Consider the following 14790-nt stretch of genomic DNA (forward strand, 5'->3'; position numbering starts at 1 on the left):
GTTTCACAATTAAGGTCATTCCTGGGATTAATAAATTACTATCATAAATTTTTACCGAACTTATCAACTATTCTACACCCTCTTACTGATCTTCTGCAGACAGGAGTGATTTGGAAATGGGACGAAGACTGTAAACGTGCCTTCCATAAATGTAAAGACTTAATCACATCCGAGAAAATTTTGGCTCATTACAACCCATCACTACCAATCAGACTGGCGTGCGATGCATCCCCTTACGGCATAGGAGCGGTATTGTCCCATAGATTCCCTGATGGCTCGGAACGGCCGATAGCTTTTGCGTCACACTCATTGAACTCAGCTGAGCGTAACTATGCCCAGATAGACAGGGAAGCACTCAGCCTGGTATGGGGAGTGAAGAAATTCAACCATTACCTACACGGACAAAAATATGATGTACTAGTTAGCTAGAAGGGGAGGAATTGTGGTGTATGTGCCTTTAAGAGCAATTATGGTGTATGTGCCTTTAGAGCCCCAGGTGTGCGTAATGCCGGTAATTGCCACTTGGGCTATATAAGCCTGTGTATTGTGTATATCCTTTAGAACCCCCCCCCCAGACTTGCTTAGTAAATACCTATGAACCAACTCCCGTCTTCAGTGTCTTTATCTACACACGGACACTACACTTGGAGTGCATGTCCACAGATCCCTGAAGGTAGCAGGACAGGTAGATAAGGCAGTTAAGAAGACATATGGGATATTTTCCTTTATTAGCCAAAGCATAGAATAGAAGAGCAGGTAAATTATGCTGGAACTGTATAAAACACTAGTTAGGCCACAGCTGGAGTACTGTGTACAGTTCTGGGCACTACATTATAGGAAGAATGCACCAGAGAGGGTACAGAGGAGATTTACGAAGATGTTAAAAGGACTGGACAATTTTAGCTATGAGGAAAGATTGGATAGACTGTGGTTGAATTCTTTGGACAGAAGAGGCTGAGGGCAAATTTAATTGAGGTGTATAAAATTATGAGGGGCCAAGATAGAGTGGATCGGAAGGATCTATTTCCCTTAGCAGAGAGGTCAATAACCAGGGGGCACAGATTTAAAGTAATTGGTAGAAGGATTAGAGGGGAGTTAAGGAGAAATGTTTTCACCCAGAGGGCGGTGGGGGTCTGGAACTCACTGCCTGAAAGGGTGGTAGAGGCAGAAATCCTCATTGCATTTAAAAAGTACTTGGAAATGTACTTGAAGTGTCGTAACCTACAAGGCTATGGACCAAGAGCTGGAAAATGGCATTAGGCTACATAGCTCTTTTTCGGCCGGCAGACACAATGGGCCGAATGGCCTCCCTCTGTGCCATAAATTTCTATGGTTCTATGAGAGGTTCCATCAATGTGGGATAGTTTTGGCCACAGTAGCTAGAGGTAAAAGGAAAACTAAAGGATTACAAGGAATGGCTAGGAGGTTGGTTTAAGTACAGAAAACACAATAGTGGCTAATGGATGTTTTTCAGCCTGATGGGATGTATACAATAGTGCATCCCAGATATCCGTATTAGGACCATTGCTTTTCTCAATTTACATCTTATTAGAAATGTACACCTGCAAACATTTCCTGTTGTCACTTTTTGTCACACTTTTGTGTCAACTTATTTACATATAAGTTTTGTTGTCCGCATTTATAATGGAACTGCCAATGTAAATGTGTCACACTGTAGTTGCACCCTCCCACCAGTGGTGACACTGAAACATTTTCATTGCCCAGTTCTGTTTCCAGGGGTGTCTCTGTAACAGTTGTCACCTTTTCCTAGCTCCTAAATTTGCAGCTTCCCTGGTGACCTCATTTCATTGTACGCCTCTCAATGGTGTAAAAAGCCAGTCATACTGCTCCAGGCCCCATTCTGAGAAACACCATTTTCTTGGAATGTTGGCCCCAGCATTCTGGCAGAGCTCTGTGCTCCAAGTTTAAAAAAAATTATGTTTAAAATCTTCATGTTACATTTCTCATCACAGGAAGGACTATACCCTTTGTAATTAAATTGCCTACTCTTGACTGTTCTGGCCCACACCCCTGCTTGCAGACCTCCATCTCCTGAAATAGGAATTTCAGCCACTCCATGGTCACAAAGAGCACAATCTCTATTCCAGGTGGCAATCTCTCTTCCTGGTGGCAAATCAGCTGAAGAACTGTGGACCACGGCACTAAATCCATAGATTCCAGACTGCCAAGGGAAGAAAACAGGTGAACTCATGAATGAAGAGCGAGAAAAAGCAATGGAAAAATTAAGAGAAATGAGAGAAATCAGGGAAAGAAAGAGTGAAATGGGGAAGATAGAAGCGGAGAGGTTTAGGGAGCGAATTCCAGAGCTTAGGGCCTTGGCAGCTGAAAGCACGGCCGCCAATAGTGGAGTGATTAAAATCGGGGATACTCAAAAAGCCAGAATTGGAGGATCACAGATATCTTGGAGGATTGTAGGGCTGGAGGAGGATACAGGGATAGGGAGGGGCGAGGCCATGGAGGGAGTTGAAAACAAGGATGAGATCAAATGGATCAAATCAAAGCTCTGCAATCCTGGCACATCCAGTCATGTATGGTGGTGGACAATTAAGCAACTAACGGGAGGAGGAGACTCCATGAACATTCCCATCCTCAATGATGATGGAGCCCAGCACATGAATGCAAAAGACGGGGCTGAAGCATTTGCAACCATTTCAGCCTGAAGTACCGAGTGGATGATCCTTCTCAGCTTCCTCCCTAGGCCTCCACCATCTTCAGCCAGTCTTCAGCCAATTCGCTTCACTCCACATGTCATCAAGAAATTGCTGAGTGCACCGGACACAGCAAAGGCTACAGGCCCAACAACATCCCAGCTGTAGTGCTGAAGACTTGTGCTCCAGAACTAGCCACACCTCTAGCCAAGCTGTTCCATTGCAGTTGGCATCTACCCGACAAAGTGGAAAATTGCCCAGGTACGTCCTGTCTACAAAAAGCAGGACAAATCCAACCCAACCAATACCACCCTATCAGCCTACTCCCAATCATCAGCAAATTGATGGAGGGAGTCATCAGTGGTGCTTTCAAGTAGTACTTACTCACAATAACCTGCTCACCAATGCTCAGTTTGGGATCTGCCAGAACCACCAGGCACCAGACCTCAATACAGCCTTGGTCCAAACATGGACACGAGACTTGAATTACAGATGTAATGAGAGAGTGACTGTCCTTGACACCAAGGCAGTATTCGACTGAGTGTAGCACCAAGGAGCCCTAGTAAAATTGAAATCAATGGGAAACTGGGGAAAACTCTTCAATGGCTAGAGTCATACCTGGCACAAAGGAAGATAATTGTGGTTGTTGGAGGCCAATCATCTCAGCCCCAGGACGTCACTGCAGGAGCTCCTCATCATCCTAGGCCCAATATCTTCAGCTGCTCATCAATGACGTTCCATCATAAAGTCAGAGATGGGGCTGTTCACTGAGGGCTGCATATTGCTCAGCTCCAGTCGCAACTCCTCAGATAATGAAGCAGTCCATGCCTGCATGGACCACATCCAGGCTTGGGCTGATAAGTGGCAAGTAACATTCGCGCAGCACACATGCCAATCTATGAACATCTCCAACATGAGAGAGCCTAATCACCTCCCATTGCCAATCAAAGGCATTACCAATACTGAGTCCCCACCATCAACATCCTGGGAATCACCACTGATTGGAAACTCAACTGGACCAGCCTCATAAATGATGTGGCTAATATAGCAGATTCGATGCTGGGTATTCTGTATCACGTAGCTCACCTCCTGACTTCTCAAAGTTTCTAATCACACCTTCAATGCACATGTTAGGTGTGTAATAAAATACTCTCCATTTGCCTGGATGGGTGCAGCAGCAACAACACTCAAGGAGCCCGACACCATCCCAGACAAAGAAGTTCGCTTGGTCAGCTCCTCATCCAGTAGCCTGAACATCTGCCCGCTCCATCACCGGCGTTCCGTGGCTACAGTGTGTCCTAGCTACAATGGCCCAGAAATTCGGGTCCCAATGCGTGAGTACGCACGGGGTACTCACGGGTAGGGCCAACGAAAGTGTCGGTTTCATGCATGCACTGCGCATGCGCGGGAAACTGGCACTTCCGTTCCCCTGAAAGAAGGGGTTGACAGGTGGAATGCGTGCGCCGGAGAGGCAGCGCGTGCGCCTCGAACTTACGTTTTTTTGCAGGGATCTCCGGGAGGGTAAGTCTCCAGGTTTATTATTTTTAAATACTTTAAAGAAAGGTAAGTTTATTTTTAGCCCGGTTAGAAAATGTAATCAATTTTTTCAAAAATTTAAAATATTGTTTAAAATAGTTATTTCATGTAATTTATAGTTATTTTAAAAATGTGATGTTTTAAAAAATTTATTTGATGTTTTAGTGATGTTTTGGGGCTTATAGTCTTCCTGTCAAACTTAAGAATGAAGCATTCCCTGCTACCATTGGCTCTCCATGGCCCATGTGATCCCAGAGGACGCATCGAACTAACTGCGCCCCTGGGATACGCAAGCCCTGTGTGGCGGCAGTTGGAGGAGGCCCAGGATTGGAATCCCACACGGGCCCACAGCTCAAAGGCCGGCACGCTAGGTAAGTGCAGGTCGGAGTCTTGCACCCGCGGGAAGCCTCCGACCCGAATTTCTGGGCCATTATATTCTTTAGTCCATGCCAGCAGGGCCTTGCATATTGGACATTGGGGAGAGGGGGGGTTGGGGGAGGGGGCACAGTGGCTGCGATTTTCCAAAATGCGCTGGCTAGAGCCAAGGTCCTGCAATGCCATATGCACTCATAAAATTTACCCCAAAATGTATGCTTTCAAATGAAAGTGTACAAATTATGTTTGTAATACATTGTTTTCGGTATCTGCAACTGCAACAAGGAATTTTATTGCAAAAAGAAATCCAATCTGGTAAACTGACAAAGTGGGCAGATTCAGTAGTCACTTGTGCACTGAAATTACACTGTAGGGGACCAACATGTGACTGCTAATGTACTCATCTGAAATGGCAATCCCTTCTTCTTCTTCTTCTTCTTCTTCTTAGGCAGTCCCTCGGAACTGAGGATGACTTGCTTCCACATTAAAAATGAGCTCGCAGGTGGCTGATTAGTCCAATGCGGGACCTACAGTCTCTGTCACAGGTGGGACAGATGGTGGTTGAAGGGCCGTGTGGGTGGGGTGCTTGGGCTGACGTGTGCTCCTTGCACTGCTTGCGCTTGGCTTCTGCTTGCTCCCGGCGAAGAGACTCGAGGTGTTCGGCGCCTTCCCGGATGCTTCTCCTCCACTTTGTGCGGTCTTGGGCCAGGGGTTCCCAGGTGTCGGTGGGGATGTTGCACTTTTTCAAGGAGGCTTTGAAGGTGTCCTTGAAGCGTTTCCTCTGCCCACCTGGGGCTCTCTTGCCATGACGGAGCTCCGAGTAGAGCGCTTGTTTTGGGAGTCTCGTATCGGGCATACGGACAATGTGACCTGTCCATCGGAGCTGATTGAGCGTGGTCAGAGCTTCGATGCTGGGGATGTTGGCCTGAGCAAGAACACTGATGTTGGTGCGCCTATATCCTGCCAATGGATTTGCAGGATCTTGCGGAGGCAGCGTTGGTGGTACCTCTCCAGTGCTTTGAGGTGCCTGCTGTACATGGTCATGTCTCTGAGGCATACAGCAGGGCAGGTATCACTGCTGCCCTGTAGACAATGAGCTTAGTGCCGGGTTTGAGGTCCTGGTCTTCAAACACTCTCGTATACACTCTTATACAATATACACTCTTTTAGCAGACATTAAATCATTTACTTTAAACTGAACAACGCCTCAAATAAAAGAGAAAGGAAACTCAAATAACTGCATTGAAGTCACTTCAGAAATTTTGTATTCCAATATTAATGCTGTTCAATTAATGTTAAATAGAACATTATTCACACAGCTACATTGTGCAATGAATTAAATGTTACAGTTAATAAGTAATGTGCAAATAAACAGTACCATCACAAGATGAATTGTCTTTGCTGATGCTGAAGAAATTATGACAGCTGCAGTGAAAGCTTCCAATTGTATTGTTGCAGATTTGTTGACAGGTTGATGTGTTGGTTGCGCATTCATCGATATCTGGAGAAAAAGTCCAATTACTCCTCGTTCAGTTTGACTGACTTTTGACTGTACATTGTCAACCTAAATCACATGTTTTCAACACATCATTTTGCAATTTATAATGTCAGATTCCTCTTTACATTCATTAGTGTTGTTTTCTACAAAATATAAAATCAGCATTATAAAACCTTACTAAATGTATGGATACTATTGGATCTGACTTTCATCATGGGTACTATTGGACCTGCCCTCACCAAACTATAATGTTCCCGCCCCCATTGATTATAAATGACAGGAACATTGAGTAAGGGCGAATCCAGAACTGCAGACACAGCCCATTGATTAGAAACTGTGAAATAAACTTGAAATTTCCAAGTAACTCACTGATTTACCACAATAGTTTTATCATATTCTGCAAACAAAATATCCCTATTGTGTATGGACAGTGAAAATTGTAGGGAAATTCTGATTGTTTAATTTTTAAGGAAAACATAGAAACATAGAAGATAGGAGCAGGAGTAGGCCATTTGGCCCCTCGAGCCTGCTCCGCCATTCAATGAGATCATGGCTGATCATCCAAATTCAGTACCCTGTCCCTGCCTTCTCTCCATATCCCTTGATCCCTTTAGCCTTAAGAAATATATCCAACTCCTTCTTCAATATATTGAATGAATTGGCCTCCACCGCCCTCTGTGGCAGAGAATTCCACAGGTTCACCACTCTCTGGGTGAAGAAATTCCTCCTCATCTCTGTCCTAAATGGCTTACCCCTTATCCTTAGACTGTGACCCCTGGTTCTGGACTCCCCCACCATCAGGAACATCCTTCCTGCATCTAGTCTGTCTAGTCCTGTTAGAATTTTATAAGTTTCGATGAGATCCCCTTTCATTCTTCTAAACTCCAGCGAGTACAAGCCCAATCGACCCAATCTCTCCTCATACGTCATTCCTGCCATCCCAGGTATCAGCCTGGTGAATCTTCGCTGTACTCCTTCCATGGCAAGAACATCCTTCCTCAGATAAGGCGACCAAAACTGCACACAATACCCAAGGTGTGGCCTCACGAAGGTCCTGTACAACTGCAGCAAGACATCCTTGTTCCTGAACTCAAACCCTCTCGCTATGAAGGCCAATATACCATTTCCCTTCTTAACCGCCTGCTGCACCTGCATGCTTACTTTCAGCGACTGGTGCACAAGGACGCCCAGGTCTCGTTGCACTTCCCCTTCTCCCAATCTATTGCCATTCAGATAATAATCTGCCTTCCTGTTTTTGACACCAATGTGGATAACCTCGCATTTATCCACATTATATTGCATCTGCTATGCTTCTGCCCAATCACCCAACCTGTCCAAATCATCCTGGAGTTTCTCGGCATCCTCCTCACAGCACACACGTCCACCCAGCTTTGTGTCGTCTGCAAACTTGGAGATATTACATGTAGTTCCCTCGTCCAGATCATTAATATATATTGTGAATAGCTGGGGTCCAAGGACTGATCCCTGCGGTACCCCACTAGTCACTGCCTGCCACTCGGAAAAAGAGCCGTTTATTCCAACTCTTTGCTTTCTATCTGCCAACCAGTTCTCTATCCAAGTCAATACCTTGCCCCCAATCCCACGTGCCTTAATTTTACATGCTAATCTCTTATGCGGGACCTTATCGAAAGCCTTTTGAAAATCCAAATACACCACATCCACTGGTTCTCCCTTATCTATTTTACCAGTTACATCCTCAAAAAATTCCAGTAGATTAGTCAAGCACGATTTACCTTTTGTAAATCCATGTTGACTTTGTCCGATCCGGTCACTTTTTTCTAAGTGCTCTGCTATTAAATCCTTTATAATGGACTCTAGCATTTTCCCCACTACCGATGTCAGGCTTACCGGTCTGTAATTCTCCGTTTTCTCTCTACCACCCTTTTTGAACAGTGGGGTAACATTAGCTACCCACCAATCCATGGGTACTGTTCCAGAGTCTATCGAATTTTGGAAGATGACCAGCAATGCATCTACTATTTCTAGGGCCACTTCCTTAAGTACCCTAGGATGTAGATTATCAGGCCCAGGGGATTTATCGGCCCTCAATCCCATCAATTTCCCTAACACCATTTCCCTACAAATACTGATTTCTATCAGTTCCTCCCTTTCATTAGACCCTATGTTCCCTGACATCTTTGGGAGGTTATTTGTGTCGTCCTTTGTGAAGACAGAACCAAAGTATGTATTTAATTGATCAGCCATTTCTTTGTTCCCCATTATAAATTCCCCTGATTCTGGCTGCAAGGGTCCTACGCTTGACTTCACCAATCTTTTTCTCTTCACATATCTATAAAAGCTTTTACAGTCAGTTTTTATGTTTCCTGCAAGCTTACTCTCATACTCTTTTTTCCCCCCTCTTAAATAATCCCTTTGTCCTCCTTTGTTGGATCCTAAACTGCTCCCAATCCTCAGGTTTACTGCTTTTTCTGGCCAAATGACAAAAGATGTTGCTTGAAAACATCTAGATTTTGAAAGGCAAAGAGAAATGCTAGTTGGAGGATAATTTTCAAATCATCTGTTGCAGAGAATCCTTATATTTGAAGATTTCCTACCATCACAAAGAGAAGTGTTGTTCATGTTGATGCTGAAGCCAGGACGGCAACTGCAGGTGTAGTTTCCAATTGTATTGTTGCAGATTTGTTGACAGGTTGATGTGTTGGTTGCACATTCATCAATATCTGGAGAAAAAAGTCCAATTACTCCTCGCTCAGCTTGAGTGACATTTGGCCGTACATTGTCAACCTAAATCACGGCCCAGAGTTTGCGGTGGGTTATAATAGCAAACGAACACCGTTCGCTGTTATTACCATTTTCAAACTGACCGCAACTTCAAGATATAAAAAAGACTATGGGGGAGAAATTCGGTGTCGCTCTGTTTGAGGCGCAATTATCGGCCGGGCGCAAAGTTTAGCGCCTGGCGCAAATTATCACCTCCGACTGCAAACTTGGCTTCTATCACCCCTGGAGGTGATTGCAGCGCTATATCAGATGCTACACACCTGTCTTAAGGTGCAAAGGCCGAGGAGCGAGGCGCTAACTCAGAGCGCTGGTGAAGCTCAGGTGATGTCAGTTAGCAATGGAACACAGACACAATGGCGCCGGCCAGTTCTTAAAGGGAAGGGTCAACGTTGCTCTCCAGCCACACCCTGCTCATTGCAGCCTTGAATCTCGGCCTGGACAGACCTCAACCACAAAGCTGCTGCAAAGAGCTATGGAGAGGACCAGGGAACGAGCTCAGCGCTTCAACGACCAGGCCTTGGTGGCTGTGGTTGGCACATTGGAGCACCGAAGATCAATACTATACGCAGAGAGTGGCAGGAGGCCATTGCCCCACAACTATAGAAGAGTCTGGAGGGAGGTGGCTCAGCACGTCTCCTCCAGGAGCATGGTGTCCAGGACCCACACACAATGTCGGAAAAAGTTCAACGACATCACTCGGGTGGCCAGGGTTGTTGCGTCCGTGTATAAGACACAGACTGCGGAGAACGGTACAACAGGTATTTACTCAACGTGGCTCACAGTGGAACTGATCTGTACAGATTACAACTCAGTGCTATATACAGGTGTGGTCACTGCCGGTACTGCAGTATACATGAGCTGTAAAACATAGTTCCCCCCTTAAAGGTATATACATTACAATTCCTCCCCTTTTAGATTAACAGTACCATAACACTCATTTAACAATTAAAAATCAAACTAATTACAATTAACACTTTTAACATGCAACATTAGCTGAAAATAGTCTATTTATATATTCAATCTTTGGGGAGGCTTCCTGATCCTTTCTGGATAGCGCCTTTCCCGAGTGTCTTGCTCTTGGTGCGGAGGCGATTCTGGCCCCCTGTCGTCGGTTGGTTCATCAGCTTCCGATGCTACTGCTTCTGGGGTAGATGCGACCTGTACGTCGGGTTCATCACCAGGTACGTATGGGCGAGGCATGGGGTTGACTTGTTCCTGTGACTCTAGGATCTGGTCAGCATGGCGTCTCACGATGCTCTCCCCAATGTCCACTGTGTACATTAGTGGGCCCTGCCGTGTGCATATCGTTCCTGGCTGCCATTTTTCTGTTCGGTAGTCGCGGGCCAAGACTGGTTGCCCTACATTGAAGCTCCTTGTTGGCTTCTCATGGATGTGCTGGAATTGCTTACTCTCAACATCTCTTCGTACGTTTGATCTGAGCAAATCCAGGCGAGATCTTAACCTTCGGTTAAAGAACATCATGGCTGGGGCCTGGTTGGTGACTGCATGTGTCGCATTCCAGTAGGCGAACAGGAAATTGTCCACCTTGTGCTGCAGCGGAATGTTGTCATTGTACATAGCCTTTATTGCCTTCTTAAAGGTTTGTACGAACCTCTCAGCCAATCCATTTGTGGCTGGATGATACGGGGCGGATGTGTAATGCCTTACCCCATTCTTTTTCAAGAACCTCCGGAACTCTTCGGACACAAGCTGTGGTCCGTTGTCGGAACAAATCTGTTCTGGCAAGCCATTCCTGGCAAAAATGGTCCGTAGGACTGCAATAGTTTTCTCCGTGGTGGTGGAGGACATTTTGATGACCTCAGGCCATTTTGAGTGCGCATCCACGGCTATTAAAAACATTGAGTCCATGAATGGACCAGCAAAATCAATATGCACCCGTTGCCATGGAGATGAGGGCCACTCCCATGGGTGTAGAGGGGCATGTGGTGGTGCATTTTGGACATTCTGGCATCCTGAGCAGCTCTTGGTCAGGTCCTCGATTTGTTTATCGATTCCCGGCCACCACACATAAGCCCTGGCTAGGCTTTTCATTTTTACCCCTCCCAGATGACCCTCATGAAGCTCATTGAGCACTCTATCCCTTAACTTGGGTGGAATTACCACTCGGGATCCACACATCAAGGTCCCCCGGCACACTGACAGCTGTTCTCTCCTTGTCGAGAATGCTGGCAACAGTGAGTCGCCATGTGCTGGCCATCCCTTCACCGTCAAATCATATACCCGAGACAGTGTCGGGTCATTTCGGGTTTCCTTTTCGATACAAGTGTTAGTTACCGGTAGGTATTCAACTATAGTCGAATGGAATATTTCAACAGGATCCACTGCTGGTGCTTCCTCCGCAGTAGGCAGTGGCAGGCGTGATAGCCCATCAGCATTTCCATGCTATTTTGTGCCCTTATATTCAATCTCATAGTGGTGCGCCCCTAGAAAAAGTGACCATCTTTGTAGTCGTTGCGCAGTCATCACCGGAACACCCTTCTTCAGATTAAAAATGGAGACAAGAGGCTGGTGATCAGTCAGCAAGGTGAATTTCTGCCCGTGCAGATAGTGATTGAACTTTTTCACTCCCCACACTAGGCTGAGGGCCTCCCTGTCAATCTGGGCGTAGTTAAACTCGGCTGAGGTTAGTGATCGTGACGCAAAGGCTATTGGCCTCTCTGAGCCGTCCGAGAATTTGTGCGACAGCACCGCTCCAATGCCATAGGGTGACACATCACATGCCAAGCGAATTGGTAATGCTGGGTTGTAATGGGCCAATACCTCTTTCGATGTGATTAGTGTTTTGCTCTTCTGGAAAGCTCGTCTACATTCGTCACTCCACTTCCATGGCACCCCAGTTTGCAGTAGGGTGTTCAGTGGGTGTAGTATTGTAGACAAATTTGGCAAGAACTTATGGTAGTAGTTTACCAGCCCGAGGAACGACCTCAGTTGTGACACATTTTCCGGTGCTGGAGCCTTGACTACTGCCTCAATCTTCTCTGGGGACTTATGTAACCCCTCTTTATCGATAACGTGGCCACAATACGAGATCTGTTTTCTAAAAAACTCGCATTTGGGGTGGTTAGCTCGGAGCCCATATTCCTGCAATCTGGTGAGCACCTGCTCCAGGTTGGCAAGGTGATCATTGTCATTTTCGCCCGTGACCAGGATGTCGTCCAAATAACACTGGGTCCCTGGGATCCCTTGCAGGACTTGTTCCATTGCCCTCTGCCAAATAGCCGGAGCTGATGCTACCCCGAATACCAGCCAGTTGTATTGGTAGAGACCTTTATGGGTGTTGATTGTGAGGTATTTTTTTGATGCTTCTTCTACCTCCATTTGCAGATACGCCTGGGCCAGATCAATCTTAGTGAAGCGTTTCCCTCCAGGTAGCGAGGCGAAAATATCTTCAATCCGCGGAAATGGATATTGTACAGTGTGAAGGACCGGGTTCACTGTTACCTTAAAGTCCCCACAGATGCGAACCTTCCTTGGTTCCCCAGGCGTGCTGCTCAACGACTTTTTCATCACAGGGACGATGGGTGTAGCCCACTCGCTCCAGTCTACCTTGGACAGTACACCTGAACGTTCCAGACTCTCCAGCTCTGCTTCGACGGGCTTGCGTATTCTTCAATTTTAATCGTCGCTGTCATGCCTTTTAGTGTTCTGAGTCCTTGCTGGAACACTTCTTTCGCGTCAGTTAGGATCTTTGACAGTCGCCCAGGTGTGACGTCGTCATCCTTTTTGTCAGCCACAGTCAGTGCCTGTATGGAATGCCAATCCAGTTGTATTTTCCGGATCCATTCACGTCCCAGTAATGGTGGTCCTCCATCTTGCAATACATACAGGTCTAGTTTTGGTGTTTCCTTACCGTTATATATAACGGTCACCCTTATTTTTCCTTTTGGGTAGACTTTTTGCCCTGTGTACGTCTTCAAAATAATTTTTGTGTCTCTCAAGGGTATGTGTGAGAATAGCCACTCGTAGTCCCGTCGGTTTATGACTGTTAGGGCTGATCCTGTGTCCAATTCCATCTTTACCTGGACTCCTGCTATCTTGAGAGTGACCCAAATGGTTCGGTGATCCTCCGTTGTGATCACATTATGTAGTTTCAGACAACTCAGTTCCCTGCTTTCGGAGTCGTTATCACTCTTTTGTTCGTCTGAACTATTCTCCGTTATCTTATGTACCTTCTTGTACTTTCCTTTGGTCGGTTTCTTATTGCTGGTTTTCTTTCCCGACCTGCAGACTCGTGCTATGTGTCCTACTTTTCCACACTGTCTGCACACTTTGTCTTTGAACCAGCAATCATTCTGGTCGTGTGTTGTTCTGCCGCAGCGATAGCACTTCTCTGTTCTGTATGACATTTTGTTTGTGCCATATTCTTGCGGTCTCTGTTGTATCTCTGCAGCGCCCCGTGCTGCTGCTTCATATGATACCGCAATGCTGAAAGCCTTTTCCAGCGTAAGGTCCTTTTCAGATAAAAGCCGTTTCTGGGTTCCTTCACTTTGAAGCCCACACACAAACTTGTCCCTTAAGGTATCTGCCAGTCCCGCTCCAAACTGGCAGTGTTTCGATAGTTTGCGCAGTTCTGTTAAATAATCAGCATTGCTTTCATCCTTATGCTGGTTCCGTTTGTGAAACTTGAATCTTTCTGCTATCAGCAGTGGTGTGGGGTTTAAATGTTCCTTTAGTATCATTACTATGTCTTCAAAACTCTTTTCCATTGGCTTCGTTGGGGTTACTAGATTTCGTAATAAACCATACGTCTTTGCACCCATTAAATTTAATAATACCGGCGCTTTCTTGTCATCTGACACCTCATTTGCCTTGCAGTACACCTCTATTCATTCGACATATGTCGTCCAATCTTCGACTTCATTGTCAAATGCGGTGATACTGCCACTCTTCGGCATTTTGGGTGTGGTTTAAAATGGCGTTTCCCAATGACTTAAAATGGCGTCTCCCGTGCTTTCCTTCCTCCCCCGCTGCTGCCAACGCCGCTCCCTGCGGTTTTCGTGGCAATGGCGGCGCCCTGTAGGTCTCGCGCGCTTCTCCTGCGCTGCTGCCAACGCCACTCTCGGCGGTCCTCGTGGCAATGGCGGCGCCTCACGGGTTTCTGCACGTCTCTCTCTCCCTCTCTCCGACGCTACTCGGCCCCTGAACACCGGCTGCGCCCCGTGCGCTCTGCCCTCTCTTTCTCTCCCCGTCGACGCTGCTCGGCCCTTTGCTGTGCCGCTCGGTCGGGCTCTAGCCCGCCGCTGTCTGGGAAGGGTCTGCGCACTACCTGTTGCCAGCCCGTTTCGCTGGACCACCTCGACTGGAAAGCCAAGCCTGGCTCTCGACAACCTCCCCCACAATTCTCGAGTCTCTGCTGGATGACTGGCCGGTTGCCCGTGGTCGACGCCCGAGTCTCTGGCCTTGACCTCCAATCCACTGATCTCCAGGAACGAATCCCCGGGAGGTGATGCAGAGTTGCAGGTAGGTTTGAACTTGCCTCGTCGCCAATGTTGCGTCCGTGTATAATAATACAGACTGCGGAGAACGGTACAACAGGTATTTACTCAACGTGGCTCACAGTGGAACTGATCTGTACAGATTACTACTCAGTGCTACATACAGATGTGGTCACTGCAGGTACTGCAGTATACATGAGCTGTAAAACATAGTTCCCCCCTTAAAGGTATATACATTACAAGGGTGAGTGGCTGCTTTTGAATACCTCTCCATCCCTCCATCTCAACCTCACTCTATGGCCAGAAGGTGTAAAAACCCCAATGCCCAACACTCATCCAAGACCTATGGCCATCTCATAAAACACACACGCACATTCCACACCTTGCATACATTAAGGGTTGTTCAACTATGGGAAGCACATCAGGCAAGCACATGGCTGCATATTTACTCAGACGCCGTCCTTTTTCTTGCAGGCCAAGCTATCTCATAATA

The 14790-nt window shown here is 46.6% G+C and overlaps 1 long non-coding RNA gene across 1 annotated transcript in view; it reads right to left on the minus strand.

Moving 5' to 3' along the window:
• Nucleotides 1-6093, minus strand: part of LOC147115641 (uncharacterized) — a 29231-nt gene extending 23138 nt beyond the window's left edge. The window contains exon 1 of the long non-coding RNA XR_015078654.1: nucleotides 5959-6093. This is a non-coding gene — a long non-coding RNA (uncharacterized LOC147115641). The remainder of the gene's footprint in view (nucleotides 1-5958) is intronic.
• Between the last annotated feature and the right edge of the window lie 8697 nt (nucleotides 6094-14790).

Source organism: Somniosus microcephalus, chromosome 6 (genome assembly GCF_052327205.1).
Source record: "Somniosus microcephalus isolate GS21.2 chromosome 6, FLI_Smic_1.0, whole genome shotgun sequence".
NCBI classification, from domain to species: domain Eukaryota; kingdom Metazoa; phylum Chordata; class Chondrichthyes; order Squaliformes; family Somniosidae; genus Somniosus; species Somniosus microcephalus.